The sequence below is a fragment of the Lissotriton helveticus genome, chromosome 4_1 (genome assembly GCF_964261635.1).
Source record: "Lissotriton helveticus chromosome 4_1, aLisHel1.1, whole genome shotgun sequence".
In the NCBI taxonomy this organism is placed as follows: Eukaryota; Metazoa; Chordata; class Amphibia; order Caudata; family Salamandridae; genus Lissotriton; species Lissotriton helveticus.
The window spans coordinates 1,499,689,874-1,499,696,212 of NC_136063.1; positions in this window are offsets into that span (position 1 = coordinate 1,499,689,874).

A 6,339-nucleotide genomic window follows, 5' to 3' on the forward strand; every position below is an offset into this window, starting at 1 on the left:
TCTGGGGCACCCATCTCCAGGAGGCCAACGGCGTTGCAAAGTACCCGGGAAGGGCTCCACGGGTACCGGGCAGTCCTCCCCCGGGCGTCCGGGGGCTCCCTTCTCCAGGCCGACGGCATGGTTCAATGCCCAGGACGGGACGTCAAGTGGCCAGGACGGGCTCCATGCGTCCCGGGCATTCGTCCCGGGACGGGGACGGGGTGGGGAAGAGTCCAGGCGGCTTCACCTCCATGCCCAGCCATCTGGTCGCCCGGATTCCCTCGGCCATCTGGTCACCCGGATCCCCTCGGGCATCTGGTCGCCAGCAACGCTTTCCTATGGGGCGACCAGATGGCCGAACTTCCCTGGAAGTCCCGATGAGGTGCCATTCGCCGCCCGGATCCCAGCGAGGGCTCCAGGAGGTTGGGTACATTCGCGCCTTGGGTCCCCTCTGTCACCTCGCGTGCACAGATTACAAGAAAAGGGGGTAATTTTCCTCCGGATTACTAGGGAGAAGGGTACGCCCGGACACCCCTCCGAGGCTGGTGGTTCTCTGCCATGGGGACCAGATGGGCTATGCCTGGGCAACACCTCCCTAGGCCACCCGGGGCTTCCTTCCTCCAGGCCAACTGCATGTCAAATTGCCCAGGACGGGCTCCATGGCTCCTGGGCAGTCGTCCCCCGGGCGTCCGGGGCTCCATCCAGGCTGACGGCATTGAAAAGTGCCCAGGACGGGCTCCATGCGTCCCGGGCATTCGTCCCCTGGGCGTTCGGGGCTCCATCTAGGCTGACGGTATGGCAGAGTGCCCGGGTCGGGCTCCATGGTTTTCACGGTGGTCCTCCCCTGGGTGTCTGGGGGCTCCAGGCCGAAGGCATGGAAAAGTGCCCAGGACGGGCTCCATGCGTCCCGGGCATTCGTCCCCCGGGCGTCCGGGGCACCCATCTCCATGAGGCCAACGGCATTGGCAAAGTACCCAGGACGGGCTCCATGGGTCCCGGGCAGACCTCCCCCGGGCGTCCGGGGCTCCCACCTCCAGGCCGACGGAATGTCAAAGTACCCAGGACGGGCTCCATGGGTCCCGGGCAGCTTCCCCCGGGGCGTCCGGGGCACCCACCTCCAGGCCGACGGCATGTCAAAGTACCCAGGACGGGCTCCATGGGTCCCGGGCATTCCTCTCCCAGGTCGTCCGGGCCCTAGAGCTCCGGTGGTCCAACCTGCGCCTGAGGCCCAGCCGGGGTCCAAGAGCCCTGCCTTGCGTGGGCAGGCAGTCAGGAACCCTACCGCGAAGGCTTGGGATGGATGGGGAGCTGGGAGTCCTTTCGATCCCGGCCCTCTGGTCGCCCGCGATGCTTTCCAATGGGGCGACCAGATGGCCGGGCTTCCCTGGAAGTCCCGATGAGGTGCCATTCGGCTCCTGGATCCCAGCTAGGGCTCCATGAGGTCGGGTTCTTTTACGCCTTGGGTCCCCTCTGTCACCTCGCGTGCACGGATTGCAAGAAAGGGGGGTAATTTCCCTCCGGATTACTAGGGGCAGGGTACGCCCGGACACCTCTCCAGGGCTGGTGGTTCTCTGCCCGGGGGACCAGATGAGATATGCCTGGGCAACACCTCCCCCGGGCATCTGGGGGCTCCATTCTCCGGGCCAACGGCATGGCTCAATGCCCAGGACGGGCTCCACGTGTCCCGGACAGACCACCCCTGGGCGTCCGGGGCACCCATCTCCATGAGGCCAACGGGATGGCAAAGTACCCGGGAAGGGCTCCACGGGTCCCGGGCAGCCTTCCCCCGGGCGTCCGGGGCTCCCACCTTTAGGCCGACGGCATGTCACACTGCCCAGGACGGGCTCCATGGGCCCCGGACAGACCTCCCCCGGGCGTCCGGGGCACCCATCTCCAGGAGGCCAACGGGATGGCAAAGTACCCGGGAAGGGCTCCACGGGTCCCGGGCAGCCTTCCCCCGGGCGTCCGGGGCTCCCACCTCCAGGCCGACGGCATGTCACAGTGCCCAGGACGGGCTCCATGGGCCCCGGACAGCCCTCCCCCCGGGCGTTCGGGGCACATATCTCCAGGAGGCCAACGGCGTTGCAAAGTACCCGGAAAGGACTCCACGGGTACCGGGCAGTCCTCCCCCGGGCGTCCGGGGCACCCATCTCCATGAGGCCAACGGCATTGGCAAAGTACCCGGGAGGGGCTCCACGGGTCCCGGGCAGGCCTCCCCCGGGCGTCCAGGGCACCCACCTCCAGGCCGACGGCATGTAAAAGTGCCCAGGACGGGCTCCATGGGTCCCGGGCAGCCCACCCCCGGGCATCTGGGGCACCCATCTCCAGGAGGCCAACGGCGTTGCAAAGTACCCGGGAAGGGCTCCACGGGTACCGGGCAGTCCTCCCCCGGGCGTCCGGGGGCTCCCTTCTCCAGGCCGACGGCATGGTTCAATGCCCAGGACGGGACGTCAAGTGGCCAGGACGGGCTCCATGCGTCCCGGGCATTCGTCCCGGGACGGGGACGGGGTGGGGAAGAGTCCAGGCGGCTTCACCTCCATGCCCAGCCATCTGGTCGCCCGGATTCCCTCGGCCATTTGGTCGCCCGGATCCCCTCGGGCATCTGGTCGCCCGCAACGCTTTCCTATGGGGCGACCAGATGGCCGAACTTCCCTGGAAGTCCCGATGAGGTGCCATTCGCCGCCCGGATCCCAGCGAGGGCTCCAGGAGGTTGGGTACATTCGCGCCTTGGGTCCCCTCTGTCACCTCGCGTGCACAGATTACAAGAAAAGGGGGTAATTTTCCTCCGGATTACTAGGGAGAAGGGTACGCCCGGACACCCCTCCGAGGCTGGTGGTTCTCTGCCATAGGGACCAGATGGGCTATGCCTGGGCAACACCTCCCTAGGCCACCCGGGGCTTCCTTCCTCCAGGCCAACTGCATGTCAAATTGCCCAGGACGGGCTCCATGGCTCCTGGGCAGTCGTCCCCCGGGCGTCCGGGGCTCCATCCAGGCTGACGGCATTGAAAAGTGCCCAGGACGGGCTCCATGCGTCCCGGGCATTCGTCCCCTGGGCGTCCGGGGCTCCATCTAGGCTGACGGTATGGCAGAGTGCCCGGGTCGGGCTCCATGGTTTTCACGGTGGTCCTCCCCTGGGTGTCTGGGGGCTCCAGGCCGAAGGCATGGAAAAGTGCCCAGGACGGGCTCCATGCGTCCCGGGCATTCGTCCCCCGGGCGTCCGGGGCACCCATCTCCATGAGGCCAACGGCATTGGCAAAGTACCCAGGACGGGCTCCATGGGTCCCGGGCAGACCTCCCCCCGGGCGTCCGGGGCTCCCACCTCCAGGCCGACGGAATGTCAAAGTACCCAGGACGGGCTCCATGGGTCCCGGGCAGCTTCCCCCGGGGCGTCCGGGGCACCCACCTCCAGGCCGACGGCATGTCAAAGTACCCAGGACGGGCTCCACGGGTCCCGGGCATTCCTCTCCCAGGTCGTCCGGGCCCTAGAGCTCCGGTGGTCCAACCTGCGCCTGAGGCCCAGCCGGGGTCCAAGAGCCCTGCCTTGCGTGGGCAGGCAGTCAGGAACCCTACCGCGAAGGCTTGGGATGGATGGGGAGCTGGGAGTCCTTTCGATCCCGGCCCTCTGGTCGCCCGCGATGCTTTCCAATGGGGCGACCAGATGGCCGGGCTTCCCTGGAAGTCCCGATGAGGTGCCATTCGGCTCCTGGATCCCAGCTAGGGCTCCTTGAGGTCGGGTTCTTTTACGCCTTGGGTCCCCTCTGTCACCTCGCGTGCACGGATTGCAAGAAAGGGGGGTAATTTCCCTCCGGATTACTAGGGGCAGGGTACGCCCGGACACCTCTCCAGGGCTGGTGGTTCTCTGCCCGGGGGACCAGATGAGATATGCCTGGGCAACACCTCCCCCGGGCATCTGGGGGCTCCATTCTCCGGGCCAACGGCATGGCTCAATGCCCAGGACGGGCTCCACGTGTCCCGGACAGACCACCCCTGGGCGTCCGGGGCACCCATCTCCATGAGGCCAACGGGATGGCAAAGTACCCGGGAAGGGCTCCACGGGTCCCGGGCAGCCTTCCCCCGGGCGTCCGGGGCTCCCACCTTTAGGCCGACGGCATGTCACACTGCCCAGGACGGGCTCCATGGGCCCCGGACAGACCTCCCCCGGGCGTCCGGGGCACCCATCTCCAGGAGGCCAACGGGATGGCAAAGTACCCGGGAAGGGCTCCACGGGTCCCGGGCAGCCTTCCCCCGGGCATCCGGGGCTCCCACCTCCAGGCCGACGGCATGTCACAGTGCCCAGGACGGGCTCCATGGGCCCCGGACAGCCCTCCCCCCGGGCGTTCGGGGCACATATCTCCAGGAGGCCAACGGCGTTGCAAAGTACCCGGAAAGGACTCCACGGGTACCGGGCAGTCCTCCCCCGGGCGTCCGGGGCACCCATCTCCATGAGGCCAACGGCATTGGCAAAGTACCCGGGAGGGTCTCCACGGGTCCCGGGCAGGCCTCCCCCGGGCGTCCAGGGCACCCACCTCCAGGCCGACGGCATGTAAAAGTGCCCAGGACGGGCTCCATGGGTCCCGGGCAGCCCACCCCCGGGCATCTGGGGCACCCATCTCCAGGAGGCCAACGGCGTTGCAAAGTACCCGGGAAGGGCTCCACGGGTACCGGGCAGTCCTCCCCCGGGCGTCCGGGGGCTCCCTTCTCCAGGCCGACGGCATGGTTCAATGCCCAGGACGGGACGTCAAGTGGCCAGGACGGGCTCCATGCGTCCCGGGCATTCGTCCCGGGACGGGGACGGGGTGGGGAAGAGTCCAGGCGGCTTCACCTCCATGCCCAGCCATCTGGTCGCCCGGATTCCCTCGGCCATCTGGTCGCCCGGATCCCCTCGGGCATCTGGTCGCCTGCAACGCTTTCCTATGGGGGGGACCAGATGGCCGAACTTCCCTGGAAGTCTTAATGAGGTGCCATTCACCTCCCGGATCCCAGCGAGGGCTCCATGAGGTCGGGTTCTTTCACGCCTTGGGTCCCCTCTGTCACCTCGCGTGCACAGATTGCAAGAAAGGGGGGTAATTTGCCTCCGGATTACTATGGGGCAGGGTATGCCCGGACACCCCTCCAGGGTTGGTGGTTCTCTGCCATGGGGACCAGATGGGATATGCCTGGGCAACACCTCCCTAGGCCACCCGGAGCTTCCTTCCTCCAGGCCAACTGCATGTCAAATTGCCCAGGACGGGCTCCATGGCTCTTGGGCAGTCGTCCCCCGGGCGTCCGGTGCTCCATCCAGGCCGACGGCATGGCAGAGTGCCCGGGACAGGCTCCATGCGTCCCGGGCCTTCGCCCCCCCGGGCGTCCGGGGCTCCATCCAGGCTGACGGCATGGCAGAGTGCCCGGGACGGGCTCCACGGGCCCCGGGCGTCCGGGGCTCCCTTCCCCGGGCCAGCGGCATGTCAGAGTGCCCAGGACGGGCTCCACGGGCCCCGGTCATCCGGGGCACCCTTCCCCGGGCCAGCGGCATGTCAGAGTGCCCAGGACAAGTTCCACGGGTCCCGGGCAGTCCTCCCCCCCGGGCGTCCGGGGCTCCCTTCCCCGGGCCAAAGCATTTCAGAGTGCCCAGGACGGGCTCCACGGGTTCCTGGGCGTCCAGGTCTCCCTTCCCCGGGCCAACGGCTTGTCAGAGTGCCCAGGACGGGCTCCACGGGCCCCAGGCAGTCCTCCCCCCCGGGTGTCCGGGGCTCCCTTCCCCGGGCCAAAGCATTTCAGAGTGCCCAGGACGGGCTCCACGGGTCCCGGACGTCCGGGGCTCCCTTCCCCGGGCCAATGGCATACAGGAGTGCCCAGGACGGGCTCCACGGGTCCCGGACGTCCGGGGCTCCCTTCCCCGGGCCAACGGCATACAGGAGTGCCCAGGACGGGCTCCACAGGTCCCGGTCGTCTGGGGCTCCCTTCCCCGGGCCAACGGCTTGTCAGAGTGTGAAGGACGGGCTCCACGGGTCCCGGTCGTCTGGGGTCCCTCCCCCGGGCCAACAGCAGGTCAGAGTGCCCAGGACGGGCTCCACGGGTCCCGGGCAGCCCACCCCCCCGGGCGTTCGGGGCACCCATCTCCAGGAGGCCAACGGCGTTGCAAAGTACCCGGGAAGGGCTCCACGGGTACCGGGCAGTCCTCCCCCGGGCGTCCGGGGCTCCCTTCTCCAGGCCAACGGCATGGTTCAATGCCCAGGACGGGCTCCATGTGTCCCAGACAGACCTCCCCCGGGCGTCCGGGGCACCCATCTCCAGGCCAACGGCATGGCTCAATGCCCAGGACGGGCTCCATGGGTCCGGGGAGGCGTCCCATGCGCCTCCGGGCTTGGGAGTCCCGGCTGG